The sequence below is a fragment of the Peromyscus leucopus genome, chromosome 16_21 (genome assembly GCF_004664715.2).
Source record: "Peromyscus leucopus breed LL Stock chromosome 16_21, UCI_PerLeu_2.1, whole genome shotgun sequence".
NCBI classification, from domain to species: Eukaryota; Metazoa; Chordata; class Mammalia; order Rodentia; family Cricetidae; genus Peromyscus; species Peromyscus leucopus.
The window spans coordinates 71962755-71986222 of record NC_051084.1 but is presented as its reverse complement, the minus strand read 5'-3'; the positions used below and the strand labels follow the sequence as shown (position 1 = coordinate 71986222).

The 23468-nt window shown below is 35.9% G+C and overlaps 1 protein-coding gene across 17 annotated transcripts in view; it reads right to left on the bottom strand.

Moving 5' to 3' along the window:
- The window catches only part of Tbc1d5 (TBC1 domain family member 5), a 451848-nt gene that overhangs the window by 366706 nt on the left and 61674 nt on the right, over positions 1-23468 (bottom strand). For 3 of the 17 annotated variants that reach the window (XM_037199957.1, XM_037199960.1, XM_028882519.2), the window contains one exon: positions 15336-15474. The exons of 11 other annotated variants lie outside the window; for them this stretch is intronic. The gene's annotated coding sequence lies outside the window, so the exon portion shown is untranslated. Of the gene's footprint in view, positions 1-15335; positions 15475-18272; positions 19583-20573; positions 20614-23468 lie in introns of those variants that run through there. 3 more of the 17 variants (XM_028882520.1, XM_028882517.2, XM_037199962.1) reach the window with 3 other exon arrangements.

The window sequence follows — 23468 nt, the reverse complement described above, 5'->3', positions numbered from 1 at the left end:
AGGAGTAATGACTTAAGCAATTATAATATAAAATGTGTCTCCTTTATCAAAAATTAGTGGGAAAAATGCCATGACTTATAATCCTAGACAGGTAAACTATCCCTGTCCTTTATGAAAGGGTCCAAAGGGAAGCAGGAGACAGACCAGAAAAAGAAAGAACTCAACAGTGATCTGAAACAGATGAAGTTAGGAAATGGAATTTGAAGGTTTGTTCATATTATAAATTTTAATATTTAAAAAGTATTTTAAATAATTAAACTGTTATTCAGAAAATGGGTGAGCACATAATCATTGCTCCAACTAGAATACTTCTGAGAATGAAAGGGAGTCAGGATGGATGTCTGTCCTTCCTAGACATCCATGTTCTACTTCCTACAGCCCAAGGGTCTATTGCCTTACAGGACAAAATAGATCCCTGAACTCTGAGATAAAAAGGATGTTCTGTATTATCTGGTAAGTTCAAGAGAAAGTGTTCAGAAGATGGATGGATCAGAAAAAAAAAAAAAACATACAAAATTCAATATACTAGTGCTGGATATAAAAACAGAAGAAGGAATCCATGTGTCAAATTCAAATGCCTAGAGAAACTGGAAGTCATTGTAAATTTTCAGGCTAATGGAATCTCTGTTCTTATATCCACAAAGATCTGAATCTAGCTAACAAACTAAATGAACAGGAAATAGATTCTCTGCTCCCCTGACTTATATGTGATACAACATATACTAAACCCATCCCAGAGACTGGAGTTTTCAAACCCAGTATTGTTTTAAACAACTGAATTTGTGATAATTTGCATGGAAAAATACAGAAAATAAAAAATGTATATATTATAAATAATTAAAGCAGGAACACAGATATAAAAAGGGACTATATCAAGAAGTCTGGCTTAAGATCACCTGCTAATACCTATGACAACTATGAGTTTATACATGGTTTCCATTGACCTAGCATGCCCAGAATAAAATTTAAAACTGTACCTTAATAAAAGAAACTCTTTATTGAAGCCATTTTTCAATCCTAGTAACTGCCTAAAAAGAATCAAATCTACAATCAAGGTCAAAGTAGTCATTTAGCACTTTTGTTCCATGGTAATTTAAAAATTATTCCAACTATTGCTAATATATTGATTTTTTTTTATCCCAAGCACATAGAGATAATACAGGAATATTTGAGGTAAGTTCCAAGACCTGCTACACACTATCACTTCCAAATGAATAAAAAAAGACTGTCTACCCTCACTCAGCAGGACTGTGGGAGCAGACAAGCATCTAGAGACGAAGCTCAGTAGTACAGAGCTTATCTAACATTTTTTGGCACCCTGGGTTAAATACAAGCACTGCAAAATAAATAAATAGATAAAAATAAATATAAATGATGCCTCTAGGTAGTTGTCACCTATTTATAATTTCCCCACTTGGGAGACTAAGGCAGAAAGAATGGAAGCTGAAAGCTAGCTGGTGCTATACAGCTAGCTGAAAGCTAGTCTGAGCTATACAACAAGACCCTAGGCTTAAGAACAAAACTGAGGCCTGGAAAGATAGATCAGGAGCATTAACAGCATGTGTTAATCCACAGATGTGAGGAGAAAGGCCACCAACCCAAATCATGACCAAATTAATTAAAGCAAGCTTTATTCACGTACAAGGGCTGTCTCTCCCTGAGGCGGGATTTAAGAGATCAGTATTGGACTCAGGTTAGACAAGCGTTTTTATAACTCAGGAGTAGGGGTTTTCAAATGGGGATTGGCATGCAAATAGGCAGGGTTACAGAAGCAGAACATACAAATAACAAGTTAGTCATAACAACCTTCTGAAACAAGGACATGATTGCCATTCCTGGAACATGCAGTAAAGAACCATTTGTAGTTACGGTTATAGGTGGGACAAAGCCCAATCCTTGAGAAACAGATTTAATAATAAACAGGAATGAACCTAGTTTGGGCTTTCAAGCCCAAGATAGAAGCAGGCTGGTTTATCACAAGTTCTGCTCTTGCAGGGTACCAGGTGGATTCCTAGTACCACATAGAGCCGTTCACCACCCCCTGTAATTCTAAATACAAGGGGATATTAACGCCTCTCATTTCTAAGGGCACCTAAACTAATGTGCACACACACATAAATAAAAATAATAAAAAAGGGCCTCTTTAAAAATTAGAACTAAAAACCATTTAAAGAACAGACACAAAAAAAACTTTGGAAAGGATAATATGATAAGCCATTTAAAGAAATGTAAACTGAGTTGATATCCTAGACCAGGAAAAAAAAAAAAAAAATATATATATATATATATATACACACAGCTATCTAATTAGGATGAATTGGACATTTCATGGACTCCTGAGAAAGGACAAACCAAATCATCTTATTTCAGAATAATTTAGAGATCAAAAATTTTAAGTTCACTAAATCTTAAATCAACAATTTTACTTCTAGAATTTAGTCAAAAAAGAAAAACTAAACAAAGCCCTGTGCCCAACCATCCTGTTAGCCTCACTGTATCTTGTGCCTATCGATAAGAACTGAACAAATTACCATAGAGCTACTCAATGATACTAACTAAACTGTCTTAAAACAGACCTATTTCATTAACCACTAACACAGGCAGGAAGTAACCATGCTGCTTTGTTGCCATCTTGGCTAATGATTTCATCAAGAGGGAGACAGACATGTAACTAGGACAATGATGTCATTAAGATAGCAACAACCATGCAACTTGACTTCCACCTTGGAGAGGACCATGTGTCTTCATCATCATAGTTAATACAACCACATGGCATAAATGGTGGTACCTATACTACTTCCCAGTACCTCTGGGCCCTGCGGGGGGGAGGGGGGTCACTAAACCCCTAGAATTTCCTATACCACAAGTATTTAGTCATATATACCAACCCCCTCTCCCAACTCTTTCTTTCATTTTTAGTTTTCACCTTCCTGAATGACTACTGGGATCACAGAAATTTAAGAACCAGAGGGTACTCAACATGGGGTCTTCTACAAAGTCATAGGGTTAAGCAATTTTTATTTCAGACTATAAAGGTAATACCAAACCTCCATGGTTGTTTTTAAAATTTGACACATTGTCTTGCATGATCTATTTACTGGTTTATAAAGGGAGTTTGGAGCTAAACATGATATGTGGCGTCTCTCCTCTAGCCTATTCTACACCTACTGAAAGCAGTTAGAAGACCCACTTTATTAATCTTAACAACAGCAAGGCAACATTGAATAGCTATAGAGAAAAATAACACGTTATGCTGCTTGAGTTTACTATGACAATAAACAACAAACTCTACCATTTTCACAAATAGGTATCTCCTGACCTCCTTGGTTTTAAGGTAGCCAATAAAAACTGCTCCAACTGTATTTTAAAATTACAAAAGGGCATCTCAAATCTAGCCTAAACTTCCCAGGCAAAATATCAGTTTCCTCTTAAAAGTGGAACTCTAACAATTTAGACATTAGGTCTTAGGCCTTCAAAGAACAATACTATATGATGGGGGAATTTTTAAAAAAGAGGGGAGAGGAGATAATATCTAAGAATAAAACAAATTACACCTTTTTTATTGTTTCTACAGAAGAAAAATACCAGAGGCTATTTTCAAAGATTATTGTTCATTTGATTCTGCCAGTCAAAAAGAGGAAAAAGTGAAAAAAGGATCAAACAAACAAACAAACAAAACACAAGCATGTCCTTAAAGTAACAATCTAATGTCCATTTGTCAAGTAAAAAGAAAACACTTTGGAGATCAAATATTTTATAGAAGACCAAACTATGGAGTTGCATTATTTCTATACCTAAAATAATGTTAATTCCATTAGACTATCATGGAAAACTCTGTTAAAGAAACTGAATGCTACAATTGGCCAGGATATTAAGCTAGGAATTTACAAAAATTCAAAATCAATCTCTGCCTTAAGAATCAGTGTTGGGGAGTTGGATCATTTGGCAATGTGCTTCTTCTGCAAGTGTAATGGCCCGATTTTGTATTCCTAGCACCCACAGATCGGGTGGCATGCACTACCTACTGTAACCCCAGTGCTGGAGGGAGGGGACATAGGGAGAACCTGGAGCTTATTGAACAGCCAGGCTAGCAGAAATGGCAATCTCCATTGTTTACACACACTAACACACAGACACACAGACACACGCACGCACGCGCGCGCGCGCGCGCACACACACACACACATGCATGTACACATGCATGCACACATACAGAAATTAGTTTTTAAGAGAACATAATTCCACACTTATACTTTACCTTAACTTTTCATCTATTTAATTTCATTGACAATTATGAAAAGTAGGATGTATATAAGTGAAATTATTATATGGAATAAGCCTTTACACAGGTATCTAATGCTTGTATTTTTCCATCTAGGAAGACACTGTACTTACTGTTGAAGACTGCTTCATTAAATTTTCAGAACTTCGTTGTCTTTCAAATCCTAGGGAACATGCACCAAAAATATAGAAGCCACTTGTGTTGTGTGTATCAATAGGTGGAGCATATAAGTTTCATAGAATCAGTGTGAATAGCAGTTGTGGTGGTGTGAAAGAAAATGGCCCCAAAGGGAGTGGCACAGTTAGGAGGTGTGACCTTGTTGGAACAAGTTGGATCTTATTAGAGGAAGTGTGTCACTGTGGAGGTGGGCTTTGTGGTCTCATGTATGCTCAAGATACCACTTCCTGTTTCCTGCAAGTCAAGTTGTAGGACACTTGGCTACTTCTCCAGCACCATGTCTGTCTGCATGCCACCACATTGCATAATGACTATAATGGACTAAACCTCAGAACTGCAGGCCACCCCAACTAAACGTTTTTCCTTTGTAAGAGTTGCCATGGTCATGGTGTCTCCTCAAAGGAACAGAAACCCTAACTAAGACAGAAGTTAAGGGCATGAGCTCTAGAAGCCCACTGAGCCTCAGCTACTTCACCTAAAAATGAGATTCTAATTTATTAGTCAGTCAGAAGGATTAAATGCTCTAATCTGCCTACCACACAGTAAGTGTTTTCTGCTCTTCCTCTTCCTTACACACTGACTCTACCCTTCTCTCTGTAGAGTAAGGCCATCTATGGAACATCATTGGCATCTGCTTCCTGAGCATCTTTCCTTTGACAGTTTGCTCCAATGTTTTATTTTAGCTCTGACTTTGTGTTTATTGTGCTTTTTGCTTCCTGCAAATGACTTACTATTGCAGTATTTAGAATTGTAAATTTCAAAATCTATAAATAAAAAGTTAAAATAAATTATTTTATAGGAAGCTAGTCCTGATTATAAATGCAGACTAATGACTTTTTTCTTTACACAAAAAGACATGATTTGAAATAGCCCCAAATCTGTTCTTTACAAATAATATTATACAGTATCACAGTTCTTAATTGCTTTAAAATGAAGTATTATGAATTATTGAGAAAGACCTGAGTTACTTAATGTATATAGATATTGGGATACAATATGAAGATCTTGTAAAACTCTTTATCAATTTGGATAATCATGTTTTAATATTTAAAAATTTTATTCCATTTTTCCACTACTTCAATTCATAACACTCTCTATGCTCGGGGATGGGGGGTGATTGATTTCATGGCTTTGTACATACTATATAAGTCATCTACTACTGAGCTCTACCCTCAGGCCCACACAATACTACTTCAGTGTCATTTGCTCATTTACCCAGAAGCCAGTTACCTCAAGGTGATCACTGTATTCTAGAAATGGGGCTCATCAGACAAGAAAGGTCCCTGCAGAAGAAATCCACAAAAGTGATGCTTCAGTGTATTAAATCATAGTCATATTATGGACCAAGCTATCCTTGACCATTTGCTCTGTCCACAAAGTCTAGCGCTTCTCTACAAAGCTACCACTTTTCCTTAATAAAAAGTGGGCAGCTTGAGAATATACCTTTGGAATAAGCAATTTTTTTTCTACTTAAGCCTTTTACCACCAACCCTTTTTTTCAGAATCAACTTAAGAATTTTACCTGAAATAATTACTACTGTGGTGGTTGGCTTATGGTGCTTTTATTTCTTGAATTACTTTACAATTAATAATCATAATTGAGAAAAATTAGTTTTAAAACTATCAAGTAATAAGGACCAAGAAAATTCGTAAACAATAAGTGTGTTACCTTTGGCTATAATGACTTAGCTTCCTGAATCAGAATCTAGCAGTTCCTTTGTGAAGGATCCATAAGTTGTTAATGACATCTGCAGCAGCTGTAGTGTTTCATTTTATATATAACTAGTCAAATAGTTTGTTGCAAGTAATGCATCATGATGCATATTTAAGGTTTTCCAAATAAAGAGTCTTGAGCAATAGGAGCTAGTACCACAGCACATGAGGCTAGGGTGTAAGCTTTTTCCAGAATCAAAAGAGGAATAGCAAGTATTTTTGTTGCTGCAAATCTAATCCCAAAGCCCTGTCACAAGAACAGAAAATTATGCTGGCAAGAATAAGGGGCAAAATGGAAGATGGTGAATTCCAGAGCTTTTGCTTCTCAAGAATATTATACTGACGGATGAGGACCTGAAAACATGTAATCTAACCTTAAATTATTCAGTTACTCTTTCACAATAAGAACGCTGGTCAGTCTAATGCTGAAAGACTTCAGGTTAGTAGAGTTTCAAGAAATGGCCTGTTTATCAAAACTTTATTTTGTATTAGTTCACTAAATAAACTGCCTTATTTTAAGGACAAAGAATGTCAACCAGTTATGTCAGAAAAGCCCTATTTATTAATGTTTAAGGCTAAAGAATTATTTTAATAGGCAATCTGGTTTATTTCCAAGGATATTTTAAACCTCAAGCAAAACCTTGTCATCTAACCATGCTTTTCAAATGAAACCCCTAGTAAACTAGCAATTAGTACCAAGTCTGGAACATAGCAAAATCTCTTCAAAATGTATGTTAGTGAGTGGTAAACAATACATATTCAATATACTATTAACACAAGTTTATAGTTTCTTCTGGATGATTCCCATTGTGGGCTAAATTTCAATTTTCAGAATGTATACATTTTAATTATTTGTTAAGAAAAATATTAAAAGGACTTACAATATATCTAAATATCAAGGAAATATATTCTTGAAGTTTATCATCCCAATGTTATAATGTTTTTGTAAAGGATATGAAGTCATTTTTTCCAAGTGATTTATTTTCATAGTAGACACTTAGGTTGATAAAAATTAACAGAAAATGAGAGTCCACTTGTATTTCTGATCTTATAAATTATTTTCATGGTAAGTCCTACAAACTGTATCATAATTACAATACTGTAGGGTTTATGATGACTTAATTTTTTTGTTACAAATCTTAATTTATATTTGAAATAATGAACTCTTGGTTTAAAGCACAACTGTACTATTTTAAGAATCTTAGCTAATGAATTAAACCTTAAGGTTAAGTTGATGTGGTTATTTTCTGGCATTTGTATATTTGTATATCAAGTTTATAAGTGACTGATATATGCATAATTCTATAAAAATAACACTTTAAAATATAACACTGTTTAGTCTGTGCTTTAACACAGTTTTATATTACTTGAATGCACTATAGAGTGGCAAGAAAAAAATTAATATGCAATGGTAGATTTCTGTTTAAGAAAGAAAGTCACAGGAATAGCTTCCTAATTTCTCAGCTCCTAATGACCAGAGAATAATTCTAACCAGCAGGGGGAGATAGGAAGGAGAGTAGTAAGACAAAGAACAGGCTACAGGCAAGAAAAGCAGTTATAATTATAGCTGGGAACACAGAATTTGCTAAAGGAAGTCTACTGTATAATTATATTCGAAAATTTAGCAAGATGCCCAGAGGCTGACTCGCAGCTGTCAGGGACTGGTAACTTTACTTCTGTTCACACAACCACCACTTCAGCAACCAAATCTACTATCTAGATGTGTTACTAGAATTGACAAGAGTAAAAGGGACAGATCTTTTAAAACATTTTATTTTCTAAAAAAAGATAGGTGCATCTATTTCCACAAACCTTCTCACTTGAGCTGTCCTTTTAGGTTTCTCTCCTTCAAAACCTAAAGATATTATCTATAGGCAGATAGATCTCTCAACTAAATTCTGAGCAGACTAGGATCCTGACTATCAATACAATTCCAAATATCTTCACTAGTCTCAAATTTCCCATTCCACTCCACTCCTATCACACCTAACGGGACCATCACAGTCTGCTAAGCCTGAAGCTCAAGATTTACCTTTGCTCATTCCCCTATCTTCCTGATGTCCTTACTGATTCAAGCCATCAGATCTTATTAACTTTGTGTTAAAATGTTGCCATTCCTCAATAGAGGATATGCTAAAAGACTAACCCCATCTCACTGAATGTTATCCTATTTAGAAATTAGTTTTATAGCAGTAATCAAGTGAAAATGAGGTCATTAGGGTGGGTCCTAATCCACCATGAATGATGCCTTTTAAAAGGAAGAAATTTAGACACAGACAGACACTAAGAAGGAAAACTGTGGGCAGAGAAACAAGAAGATGCCATGTGATGATATATCATCCACAAGCCAAGAGAATCAAGAATTAATTACCCACAAACAACAAAAGCTACAAACGGCAAGCAAAAGGATTCTGCCACAAACCAGTCTTCAGCTAGTACTTTGAACCTGCAGTCTCTAAAATGAGGTTTTTGTGTGTAGCCTCCTAGTTCGGGGGCTTTGTTACAGCAGCCTTACTCCAACTTTTGTTGCTTAACAAACTATCAAGCAGGCAATCCGTGAGCAATAGAGGTCCCACTGGTTCATGGTTCTCAGAGGTTGGAAAATCTTAAGAACGTGGCACCAACCAGTGGTAATTCCCTTCTTTCTGCCTCAGTCTCTTGCAGAAGAAATGAAGAAGAGTAAAAGGAGAAAGGAAGGGACAGACGCATGATGTCAGAGAAAGCTGGAGAGAGGGAAGAGGTCAAACTTGGCCTTTTCTCAGAGCCCCTTCTCACAACAGTAACACTACTCTCTCATCAACTAGTCATTTCTTAAAGGTCCCACACTTCTTTTTTTTTTTTTTTTTTTTTTTTGGTTTTTCGAGACAGTGTTTCTTGTGTAGCTTTGCGCCTTTCCTGGAACTCACTTGGTAGCCCAGGCAGGCCTTGAACTCACAGAGATCCTCCTGGCTCTGCCTCCCGAGTGCTGGGATTAAAGGCGTGCGCCACCACTGCCCGGCAAGGTCCCACTTCTTAACACTGTTGCATTAGCAACTTTTATATACGGCACTCAAAGAAAACTTCTCTGACAAAGTGACATTTACAAAGAGACCTGAAAGCAAGGAAGGGAGAAAAATTATGGCTATCAAACACTATACTATGGATATCCTAGGAAAGAGTTACCAAGTAAAAGGAAGCCCAAATGCAAAAAGGCAGAGACTAGCAGTTCTGAAAGACTAGCAGTCCTGAAAGACTAGCAGTCCTGCAAGACTAGCAGTCCTGCAAGACTAGCAGTGAAGTTTCTACGACTTCAAAGGGAAGGAGAAGAGACTGACTGCAGTTGAGGTCTGAACGAACCTACCATCCTAAAGTCACATGTGCTTTTAGGATACAAGCAGTCAACAAAGAACAGCAGTGGAATTTATGAATAGCCTGATATGCTGTTCACTAAAAAGGATCACTTTGGCTGGGCGGTGGTGGCACACGCCTTTAATCACAGCACTTGGGAGGCAGAGGCAGGCGGATCTCTGTGAGTTCGAGGCCAGCCTGGTCTACAAAGTGAGTTCCAGGACAGGCGCAAAACTATACAGAGAAACCCTGTCTCTAAAAAACAAAAACAAAAACAAAAAAAGAATCACTTTGACCTTAGGTACAGAACAAACTTATGGGAGGAATATAGTACAACTGGTGATCAGCTAAAACAACCCTACAAAATCCAGGTGATATATAACAGTTGCTTAGAATACAAAGTGATAAGTTATATGGGTAGATAAGATTTTTAAAGCCTTTCTCCTACGAATTCACAAGAACAAGAGAAAGAAACAAACCTTAAGATTTGCCTAAGGGTGGGAAAGAGGTGGAGGCAGAGGTGACTTTGAATTTAGTATCATTCATCCAAGGCAGGGCTTCCATGCAGTAGCTTTGTATTTCTAAGTATCTCCATGCCCACACCTGGTTTTAAGGAATTTTATTCCTCTTTTAGGGGAATCATCTTTAGTGCCTGCTATCTACTGATACAATTCTAAAGTTACATGTGTTAAAACAGTAACAACTACAGTAGCTATGATTATCACATTCTCTATAAAACTCCATATATATAACCCAAGCCCAGCTTTGAACTGAAGAAAAATTCAGGTACAATATCTTTACATGAGAAAACTCCATTTGATTAATCTACAGTACTCAATTCAATGTTAAACAATTTTTAAATGACAATATTACTCTTACCAATATCACTGCATTAAATTTTCCTTATAAAGGAAAAACAGAAAAAAAATTATATTACTTCTTCAAACTTTAATGTTCTTGTGAAATTGCTATTCATAAAAGTAAAACATGTACACTATCATTCAGCTGATCTAAAGAAGGCTAAATGCTGTCTAATACATAGCATTTTAATTTAAAAATAAAGCACTTAAAACTTCAACTATTTATACTGGTAGAGAAAAGAAGCACAATGCATTTTCAGGAACAGAAAAAAATGGACTACTTACAAGGATATGGCTTTGTTATGAATGAGCAACTCGGAATATACACATTAAGTTCTGTATACAGAGCTCACTGCTAACCAGTTACCAAAGCACAAGTCTGAAGCACAAATTCTGAAGCAAAAGTCACTTAAGACCATTAGACTACCAACTATAGAATCACCTTAGCAGGGAACACAGAGGAGAATAACTGAATTGACAGAAAGTATAATGAACTTTCATAGTCTATGTATTAGAAATGGAATTAGATGTGAAAGAGATAATGTGCTACTAGTCGTGGTTCCTCCAAAAGCATTTAAGATAAACTACATTATCAAAACTGGTTTGGGGCCTGAGAGATGGCTCAATGGATTATGTGCTAGCTATGTGTTTAGCTAGCTAAGTGTTTAGATTTGAGTTCAGGTCCCCATCACCCACATAAAAGGCCGACGATCCAATGTTGGGGAGAAGGAGGCAGAAGAATCTCAGGGACTTGTTGGCCAGTAAGTCTAGACAATTGATGAACTCCAGGTTTAGTGAGCTGTCTCCAAAAGTAGAGGTGGAGAGCAATGAAGATGTCTGACATCAGCTTCTGGCCTGTGTGTGTGCTGATGTTTGGCACTGTACATTAATTTGTTCCTGTCTATAAAATTCCCTTCCTGTACAGACCATTGGGTGCAAGAGCACCTGCGTCATTATTCGGTCCTCAGTGTTAACGTCAGAAAGGGACGAGCAGCTTCATTCCTTTCAAACCTAAAGCCTAGGCCTGTGAAACTAGGAATGGAAACTCTGAACAGTGTCAGAGGTGTCATGGACACTGAATCTGTGGGAAAGTTTCAAAAGAAAACAAACCAAGGAGAGTGACCGGCCTTTGAGAGCCCCTCATCACTTGAGGGAGGGAGGATTTCCTGGTCCACAAGGTTTCACTCTTTTATTAAGTGTCTTTTAGAAATAACATGACCAAGATTTTATTTGCTTTTGTTGCCATTTTTTTCTGAGATAGGCTTTCTCTATCACCACCCTGGCTGTCCTTGAAATCACTTTGTAGACCAGGCTGGCCTCAAACTCACAGGGATCCCCCTCTGCCTCCAAGTACTGGGATTAAAGGTGTGCATCACCATGCCCAGCAAAGATGTGCTTTTAAAACAATAGAGGACCTCTGGTTTGGTAAGAACATACTCAAGGCCTACAAACAAATTTTGTATTCTCTCAAAATTAAGGAATTGTATTTTTTAAAACACCTTTTATAAGTCTGGCTTATTCTTACACATAGGACTTCCTATTCTCATATGCCATCTTATTACATGTTTGTAGTAAAATTTTTTCTTTCTCTGTCTACCAGATGGAAAAGTATAAAGCATTTTTTAAATCAACATGATTTTATATGCTATGTGAGAATAAATCACTAAAGTTTTAAAATTTTTGTCAAGAATCAAGTATGTAATCAACAAAAACTTTCAAATATGAAAAGTTTTCTTCAGTATTTATTATAGATATTTTTTTAAAACTAGTAAAGTTGTTGTATGTCAGAAAATTAAGGACCAATCAGTACACCATCAAGTGATCACACACACACACTCAACCCCACCCCACAACAAATTGATGGTCTGTAGTACTCTATCCTGTTACAATTCTAAATGAAAAAAAAAGGTAGTCTTTCAACAATCAAGGCCAGGAAAAATAAATATTTCAAGATTTAAAACATATGGTGATTTAAAGATTTAAAATGTGGTGACATTTAAAATGTAGAAGGGATATTTTTACCCTGATTTTTGTACTCTGATCATTCTATAGGAAAATTAGCCTTTTTCATTCAAATGAAAGCCCCAAGAATTAGAGCACCCCAAGACAGTATTTGTTAGAATTACCACATACAAAGGCCTTAGGGTAGGATTCCTACTGCTGTGGGAAAAAAACACGAAGACTAAAAGCAACTTGTGTTTACTTCAGCTTACACTTCCAGTTAACAATCCACTGCAGAGGGAAGTAAGAGCAGGAACTCCCAGTGCAGAAACCTGGAGGGAGAAACTGAAGCAGAGGCCCAGGAAGATGGCTGCTTACTGGCTTGCTGCTCACAGCTCACTCGGCCTGTGCTCTTGTACCATCCAGAACTGCAAGCCCAAAGGGGGCAACACCAGACACAGTCAGCTGGCTTCCCCACAACAAGTACCAATAAAACGCACCACAGGGTTGCCCACAGACAGATGCGGTGGGGTCTCTTCTCAAATGAGGTTTCCTCTTCACAGATGACTCTAGCCTGTGTCAAGCTGACCCAAAACTAGCCAGCACGGTCATCTGCTGTGTCAGTGCACTGAGGTGAAATGTTCACAGTATGTAAATGAACACATACAGGACACAGATCGGGGAAGCACATCAAGTAACTAACGGCATAGGTCTTCTTTGAGAATAATCAAAATGTGTTGAACTAAACGTACTTGATAGGTGCACAATACTGCAAACATACCAAATACCACTGGACTCCAAAGTTTGTAAGTGTGCAGATCACCTGAATGAGCAATTAACAAATAAAAATAAAGCTATTTCCAGCTATGAGCATTATGTATCTGTGACCAGATGTTCTGGGCACACAGAGATCAACTCTGTAGTTTCTCTAATCATGTCTAACTTCAATCTGATCATGAGAAAACATGAAACAAAACCAAACTGAAATATATTTGTAAAATAACCAATTAATATTTTTAAAGGTTTCTAGAGCCCTGGCTCTTAAAACAGACAAGGGAACTATTACGAGACCTGGTGAAGCAGAAGTGAGACCTGTAATTTAATTAATGCAATTATAGCATATTACTCTCTTAGCCATATAAAACTGTATTAAACTAAACTCAGTGGAAACTAAGTAAAAAGCAACTCTGAAGTTGTTAAAAATAAAAGGTACAAAGGAAAGAAGATATAAAAGAGGAACAAATGCTGCCCAGCCACCCATTTTAGTTACCTTCCTAAACACACGTTAGGAAAAAGTGGAGATAAATTAAGTGAAGGCTATTCTAAGGGCAGGAATTAATTCACAGCACTTTCAACTGCTTAAACACATTCATTCATTGGAACTACAGTGGCAGTTTCCTTGGTTAGGTCTGGATAATTAATTTAGAACTCAGGCTGAGTAAAATTTAAACTCATATGGACATTTTTCAACAAAAGTTCTCATTTTAAGATAAGCAAAGTCAAAGAAAAAGTTAAAAAGAAATGCTAGTACAATTCCTATAGATAGCTTCAACAGTTTAACTTTAATACTAAAATGGGGAAAGTACATTTAGTAGAACAATTATAGAATAACACTAAAATATCTTCTTGATAAATTTTATTTTATTTTACATCTGCAACTCTTCTCTATAGCTGCATTATCATAAAAAGATTAAAAAGGGACTTCATATATTATTAACAGAAATCATTTTGTGTCTCAACACAACACTCTTTATAGTACACCCTTACAAAGGATGTACTATTCTACTCAAACTTATTTCCTTAAAAATAAATATGCTGGGTAAAAGAACATCTTCAAATTGAAACCAAAATGAATTGATAAACTTTCCAATTTTCATAATTATAATTAACTCACTGGCATTCAAATACTATAAACATGTTGCTTTAATATTAAGCTTGATATGCCATCAAATTATTAATTAAGTCTAATAAAATATTGATACATTTAAATTAGAAATTCAAGGTTTAACAAACGTACTCTCTCAGAAGATAAGACATCACTACCACCTTGATGTTGGACTTCTATACCCAGAATCATACAAGAATAAAGTTCTATTTGGGAGCCCTACAATCTGGTATTTACTAGTGCATTCCTAGGAAACTAACACAGCTCTTAGGCATCAAATGAGCCAATTCATGCTCCTGTACTCTCCCAACAGCATTCCCTCAGGACAAGATTTGGATTCTCAGCACTACAGACAATATACTTTACTGCAACATCACTTGCAACCCAACCCCACTCCTAAAAACTACTGGCTTGAACCCAAGCTCTGTAGCCCAGTTATACAGTTTTATACCTCACCACAAACGTGAGATGAACTTTGGGACCAGACTCAAGTTCAATAACAAAGCCTTACGCCACCTGACTTAACAGGACAGGATGTTTCAGATACCTATGTTTCTAAAATATTTTGAACGAATTATCTCTAAAGACAGCATTCTACTTTGGTTGCTTCAAGATGAAAGTATCAATATAAACTAGAGCATTAAGAAACAAAAACTTCTATTGTAGCCAGAAAGAAAGAACAAAGGTGGGGTTAATCGTGATCAATGGACTTAAAGCTGAAATCTCAATATAATCCTAAAACCAAGCCATGTTCTTGGATTGCCATCTGGTTCCCACTTGTTTACACACACATCTTTAAAACCTAAAGTAACTTTAGACAGCCCCTGTAAGAACAATTCAAACTAATACAGAAATAAAGATGACCCAAAACCCACTCCCAAGGAATACATCCCAATATATGTAAAACAGCTCACTTTAAAACAAAGAAACACTACACCCATTTTTTGTATTAAATGCATTTTGTATATTTGCATATATTTTCCAAGAGAAAAGTATTAAACATTTTAGTCAGCACCAAACATTCAAATATATACTATAAAAATACACTTTCATGCACCTCAGCCTATAGTGCCATAGAAAGGAGATACGTAATTCTCACGGAATGACAAAGGACTAACTTTCTAAAGTATCATGACAAGTTAATCATTACCTTAAGGATTCTCGCCTTCAGTAACACTTACTAGAAATTGAATTTAGACAGAAACTGGTCCAAGGATACAATCATCAGATAACATAGCAAGAATTTGAATCTTTTATTCTTATGTATATCTCTTAATTATTTATTCCACCTGCAGAAATACAGACAGACAGACAGACAGGAAGAAAAAAGGAAATCTGTATTACCACCTACTTGCAACTCTACTAATAGCTCTACTTAGACAGACAGAACCAGAATATGAACAACTTTCCAGTAAAACTCTGGTGAGAAATACCATCTTCAAGCACTGAACCTTTCCCTAATAATGTGGATACAAATACTCCACACCTTCACTGTGCATAATCTCCCTGTAGCTACATTAATACAGTCAAGCAGATAAATGGCCAAGATTCCCAAGCTCTGTAATTACTTTGACTCTTTAGCGACTCTGTCTCTGTGTAGATTTTAAACTCACAACTATCTGACTAACCTTAAAGTCTTTCTGGAACCCCAGTTTATTGTTTTTCAAAACATAAATAATTTAAGCAAAAACATTTAGGATATTTGATTTCCTACTTTGTACATGCACAATATATGAAGATTCTAACTCCACTGCATCCTCAGAGTTCAAAAATCCACTACAGAGTAAGTTAGATGGTGCATACCTTTCAGTTCACCATTTTAGGAGGCTAAGGCATAAGGGATGAGACTGTGAGTGCAAAGAAAGTTTAAGCTTTGAACTCTTAGTAATACCAAGTCTCAAAAGATTAATTAATTAATTAATTAAAATAGATTAAATCTAATCCAAGAATGAATTTTAGAAGAAATATTAATAATCAGTCCAGACGTCCAGAGCAAGAAATCTCATTGAATGAAGCTTTAGGATAAATAGGACAACAAGACTATTAAAGACACAGGAAAAACCAAAACAAAAGTATTTGCCAATGAAGAAAAGTAAAAGACAAAAGATTCCCAGCCAAGAATAAGGCAGCTCTTCAAAACTATTAAATCACAGAGGGAAAGTTGGGTCCCTGTAGTAGGAATTCTGAGAAGCCAGAAGCTCATCCGTGTAGAGAAATCTTTCTGCAAGAACTCTCAACTGAGAACTCCAGCTCAACTGTTTCAGCAATCGATTTCTGCTAGATGTTAAGTGCCTGATTTGATGGTGTCTTGCTGCCTAACTGCTGCTTGCTATTTGTTCTTTTGCTTAGAAGCCTCACCCAGGGCATGCTTTGTGTTGCCTGGGACTTTCAACTGGCAACTCCAGCTGGCTGCCTTCACAAGACTTCCCCAGTTGTTTCTCCTGAATGTTCTAAGCCATCATTTTGATGATTTTTGCAATCTACTACTTGTAATTTGCTCTTTTCCTCCTGCTTGATATATTCTTAATAAACTGACACATTCAAAAACAAAGGCACAGTTACTGTAGGTCATTCTCTGGGCAAAACTATCATCTGTTTCCACATGCATCCTTCCATCACTCAGCTGAACCCCTTCAAACACTCCAGGCTCCAAGACTGGCTCTGAACCATCACATGTTGCAACATTATCATTCCCACCAGAAACGGGTTCACAAACTTAGATTTAACTAAGCAGCATCAAATGACTGTCATCTGCAGTAAGAGAAGTTTGCTGGAACTAAAGATGTTTGTTGCTCTAGCTGCTGATGGTAGCCATACTATAAACATGAAAAAACCTACCCTAAAAACAGAAAGAGATATATGTGACATTACTTCAGATTTATACAGCTTAACCTACAAAGTGTTTAAAGACCAAGTCCTAAAGGCTCCCCTACAGGGGGAATTTATAGTAGGAAAGAAATAAACGTAACTTTGGAATAAGTCAGATTATCCGAAGAGTTCTATTACATAAATATGAAATCACAATTTTAAATTAATTTAAAATAATCCAAAAGGACGCACAGTTTATAAATGCTTATTATAATTATTCATTACGTATATTTGTGTTCGTGCAAATGTAGTGGTCAAAAGATAACTTGCATGAGTCAGTTCTCTCTACCAAGTGAGTTCTGGGGACCCAGCTCAGGCCAACTAAGGGCATTTACTCCTGAGCTCTCTTGACAGGCTAGGAAGTACTTCTGCAAAAGCTATTTGAAAGTAAGAAATGACTCTTCATATTTTATAAACACATTACAATCTTTAGAAGTCTAATGTTAGCTTTCTTAAATCTACTATGAGTTAAACCACAAAAATGCAAGTGGCCATTTAATAGATAAACAAATAATGAATTTGGGCTAGTTTTACTTGATTATATAAAACTACTTACAATTCTAAATAAAGAAAAATTGAACTGTAACCCAAGGGTAAGTTAATTTGTACAAATCTTGAATAATGTCATATACATTTCCAAAACAGATGCTTAGAGACTCTGCAAAGACACTCGCTCAATCAGAAGCCAGATTAAAGTTCCATCTGGAGCCAATGGCTCTGTGGTTCTATTAACAATTACCCCCAAGTCACTAAGGTGAGCCAACATCACAAAGTCTCTTTGGAGAGTCCTATCTCTAAAACAAGAAATTAACATCATAACAATAATTTCATGTATGCATACTAAGATGCAAAGATTCAGTGAGTATTCAAATGTTACTGTACTTTCTCAATGGAATAAATATAAAACCCTACATAATTTCTCTGTGTGATTTTCAGCAGCATACTCTGTTTAAAAACAGTTGCTGGGACTTTGCATCATGAAGAGAACAGAGTTCATTTGTAGCCTTTACCTAGAATAACTCAATAACTCAGATGTACAGAATAATCTCATATTTCTTTTTCTTTTAATCACAGGCATCATTATTTAAATCTGAAAAACTTAGTAAGGCATGTTAATGACTAGAAATTATCACAAAGTAAAAGAATTTTAGAAAAGGAAGTGCCCTGGAAACTTCTCAAAGACCAGCAGCTAGGGCACTATTTTTTAAAGTTCTATTACCTGAAGTGAACATGAATTGCTCATTTAAAACATTTACAGCCATCTGAAAAGGTCACGAGCTTTTGTCTCCATTACTGCTGTTTTGTTTTGTGAGGGTTTCCCTCTAGAACAGATCACAGGCCCAATGTGGAAAGTTAAATTTCACTTCTGTACAAGCCCAACAAGCTGCTTCGGTTCAGTTGAGTCTGAATGCCTTTAGATTATGTAAAGTGGAAAGATTTGCATGAGTTGTCTGGCCAGCCCCAGAAGCACCCGATGTTCAATTAAAGATCACTAGACTGATGTTTCTTAAACTGTAACACCCCCATTGGAAGGTAATAAAGGCAATTCAGTGAATTGTATAAAGCATTTCTTTTAATATCTATTATTTAAATGATTTTAAATATTCCATGATAAGTAAAGCATGTCACTCAAAAGGTAAGATATGTGTAGTGTTTGTGATACATGTATTTGTATACATATATAGGCTGTTTATATATAACCCCAAAATTTTAAATTCAAAATACTCTAAAAACATTTTGAGGCCTGATATTTCACCAAGAAGTTCCATATCTATCCTAACGTGAGAGGTTACAGTTAAAATGTAGGTGACTAAAACAACCGAACAAAATGACTTTTATATTATATGGATGAGGTGTATATTATGTTTAAATCTCATGTTTAAACTTGATTTCCACCACTAAAATATATTATATGTGTTAATTATTGCAAGGATCACAAAATCTGAAATGTAAAAATACTTCTGGTCCCAAGCAGTCCAGATAAGACAGATACAATTTACATCTTTATATGTTGTGGTAGTTTTTTATGTATCTGGCCCCCATAAGCTCATAGGGAGTGGCATTATTAGGGAATGTGGTCTAGTTGAAGGAGGATGGATGACACACACCATTAATCCACATTTTGAGGCTGGAGGGAACACCTTTAATCTAGGCCACACCTTCTATTAGAAGTGTGTCGCTGTGGGGGTGGGCTCTGAGGGTTTTTTGTTTGTTTGTTTGTTTGTTTGTTTTTAAGCGTCACTTGGTGTGACAGTCAGCCGACTTCCTGTTGCCTGCCAAGATGTAGGACACTTGGCTATTTCTCAAGACTGTGCCTGCCTACATGCCGCCATGCTCCTTGCCATCATGGACTGAACCTCTGAAACTATAAGTGAGCCACTCTCAAGTAAATATCTTCCTTATAAGGTTTGCCATGGTCATGCTGTCTCTTCCCAGCAATAGTAAACCCTAACTAAGACATATGAATATTAGTATGTGTACTAGATGTGTATATACAAATATGAATACTAGATTGAGATTTAAATTTTACTTTTTAAAAAAATATATCTATTTTATGTTTTTGTATGTATGAAGGCTTATAGCACATGAGTGAAGGTCAGAGGGCCTTCCATATGGGTCTTAGGCTGACCTCAGGTGATGAAGTACAGTGGCAGGCAATGCTACAAACTGACCCTATCACAGGCCCTTACATTTTATTTCTTGCTAGTGATCATGGCTCTTATGACTGAACAGAATCATACTAAACCATTTTACAAACAGCCTAAAACTAAAAGTCACAGTACACTGAAACCAGTTTCAAAGTTCCTTCTTATGTATTTGGGATTGTTGATTTTGTGCCCATTAAAGTCTAAAAATCAAATACAAAGGAAAAAATGGAGTATGTATCAAAACTAATATTTTTAAGTTCTCAATTATTTTACTGTTCTTATTTTTTTTTAAACAGTCAAAACACCAAAGACGTAAGTTTTTACATAGAATGCATATTTGAGTGCATAATTAATAGTAGCAATAACACCCCAAAATAAAACAAAAGATAAAACAATATTCCTCACCTCATTAGTTTAAAAAATCAACATAAAAATAAAGAAAAAATACTGGTAGCCTGTCAGGAGACAAAAAGTTGATTTTCTTAATATAAGTTAGTGCTCAAGTAAACATGAGAAAAATACCTGAGGCAACTAATATTAAGAGATAAAAGATATAATATACAGAGATAACAGCATTACAAAATAAACCTTAAAAGGTACTTTGTTTCTCTTATAAAATTATTACAACCAATTTTCACGTTAAGTATTAATGGCAATAAATCCTTTATGGATCACTGTTGATAGGAAAAACCAAGTATCTCTTAATTGGGTACTGGGAAACCAAACTTCTAAATTTTGGCAAAAACTATCAAAAGAGTTATAATTACCCTTTCATCCAGTAATTATATTTTCTAAAATGTACCTATGAAATTAAGGAACACACACACATGCATTATTGAAAGTATTTTATGCTAGTCATGCTAGCCACATACCTTTAATGCCAACACTCAAACATTAGAGGTAGGCAGATCTCTGTGAGTTTGAGGCCAGACTGGTGTACATAACAAGTTTGAGGCCAGCCAGGGCTACACAGTGAGACCCCACCTGAAACAAAACAAAAAACAAAAAACAAAAAAAAATTAAGTATATATATGTGCTGGTTTTTTTAGAGAGAGTTAATCTGTATAACCTTGGCTGTCCTGGAACTTACTCTATAAACAAGGCTACCCTGGAAACTCAAGAGATCCTCCTGCCTCTGCCTCCTGAGTGCTGGGATTAAAGTTGAGTGGCAACAATGCCCAACTAGTGAAAAATTCTAATGACTGAAATAGTAACCAACAAGAACTGTTCACACAAATCTATATATATAAAACAACAAAATGTTATATGATCATTAAAAGCACAGATTTTCATTTCTTGCCCATAACGTTACGAAATGAAAAACATAAAAATATGTTAATGTCCCATTTTTATATGGATTAACCTTTTATAAGAGTTAATTCCCCTTTACTAGTAAAAAAAAATGTAATGTTTTTAGAACAAGCTAACCTACTTTTTTCAAAGAGGATTTATCAGTTTTAAACAAGAAATAAAATGAGAAAAATCAAAGAAGGACAAAAAGGAAAGAGGCAGAAATAGGTGTAGGATACTCTCACTATCGAGGTAAGCTGTCTCGAGCCTCTAAACCACTGAAATGACTCAAAAAGATTTTCTGAAAAGGAAAAATGAAACAAGTCCCTGAATCTACCAGTTGTTTTCAGAGTAGGCATTAGCCAGAGACCTCATTTCTATCTTCTATACATTACAAAACAGGAGGTAGTGAAGACATTCCCAACACCCATGCAGTTCCACTGCAAATGTCAACAAAAACGGCTACAAGAGGCTCCTACTATTGCAAAGGAATGGACATACAGCCAAGAAAAAGAAAATAAACTCCTCTTAGGAAGGCAATGGAAGTAGATCATTAGATTTAACTCTGCTATTAATTGGTCCTTCATCCTACCTTATAGATATGCAGGTTATTCTTCAGTAATCTGGCATATCAATTTCAGCATGTAATTATTTATTTAGCAGCTCAGCTCTTTGTCCCATATTCATATATTTCTTCTCTCTCTCTCTCTCTCTCTCTCTCTCTCTCTCTCTCTCTCTCCCTCCCTCCCTCCCTCCCTCCCTCCCTCCCTCTCTCCCACCTTCTCCCCCCCCTCTACTGTGTATGTGTATTTGCGTGTAGTGCAAAAATAAAGTATCATTCACTTTTCATAAAGTAGTAAAGTAATTAAAGATTAGAATGCAAAACTTTAACAATCCTTAATACTACATACTTAAAATAGTTAATTACCTAAATATACTTATTTTCTTTATTAAATGGTCATATAAAATTGGCAACCAACTATAAATAAAACTAAAAACATTCCCTTGAAGCTATGTGAAATTTTTACCACTGAGACATAACAAACAAAATTTCAAAGAACCATTTAACTTCACCAATATTCTCTTCATCAAATAATAACTCTGTATTCCAATAGATGTTACAAACAATTCAGTCACACAACTCTTCATCCTAAAGCTGCCCATCATTTACCCTACAGAGCAAATACTAACTATGTGTCATTTTAATTTTGGAACAACTGCTCTCAAAGGCAAGGCCTGCTATAGACGGCATGATCTATGTACGTCTCAGGCAGGTTAAAGGTCGACTGAAGGACATTAGTCTGATGAAAGAATTGCATTTCACTTTTAATAGTGATAAAGTTTCAAAGTTGAATTATTTCAATTTTTTCTCAAGGAATTCCTGGTAATTACTGTCCTAAGTATGTATGCCAAAATTTCTAGACATATTCTATACATGTCATTTCATTTGTTCATAAACATATATGTGTGTGTGTGTGTGTATGTATATGTGTGTGTGTGTGTGTGTGTGTGTGTGTGTGTGTGTGTGTATATATATATATATATATATATATAACTGTATAGGTTACTAGTATCCAGTGAACTATTGCCTTGTAACTTTGGTCTAAGCACCAATCTCTCAAAACTTCAGTTCCTTACTGACAAAACAGATGTTAGAAGATAATTTCTAGAAATCCATCTACTATTACTATTCTAAACTACCTTTTATCTACAAAGTAACACAATTAGTACAACCACGTCTTTCTCATTTTACTCTGCATGTAACTGTACTTCAAGTAGTAGACTGTACTAGGAATACTTAAAATGAGCTGGTAAGACATGATAATGAAAAAAAATAATAAAGTTGCTTATGTGACAAATTTCTACATATAAATCACCTCACCAAATTTAAGTTGTAAGCAACAATTGCTAATTCAGAAATGTTTCTGAAAATTTTATTTTTTTATTTAGATAGACAGAAAGACAGATATTCACCAATAGTAATGGAGGCTGAGGTGAGGAGATTTCAATATGCTTGAAGCCTGCCTGTACTAACAGAGCAAGACTCTGTCTCAAAACAATGTGAAAAACAAGTAAGTACAAATGTATAAAGAAACACAAATACTCTTGTAACAGACATGCTGGATTTGAGCAGAGGATTTGAACAGTGACACTATTTAGCTGCATGAATGAAGGTAAAGTTTACAATTCTCTCCATAGAAGAAGGGTGTATTTCCGTTTTCTTCTTATGGGAAAACTTACAGTTATGAAAACATTTTTTTAAAAAATGCAACAACCAGGGCGGCGGCGGCGGCGGCGGCGGCGGCGGCGGCGGCGGCGGCGGCGGCGGCGGCGGCGCACGCCTTTAATCCCAACACCCGGGAGGCAGAGGCAGGCGGATCTCTGTGTGTTCGAGGCCTGCCTGGGCTACCAAGTGAGTTCCAGGAAAGGCGCAAAGCTACACAGAGAAACCCTGTCTCGGGAAAAAAAAAAAAAAA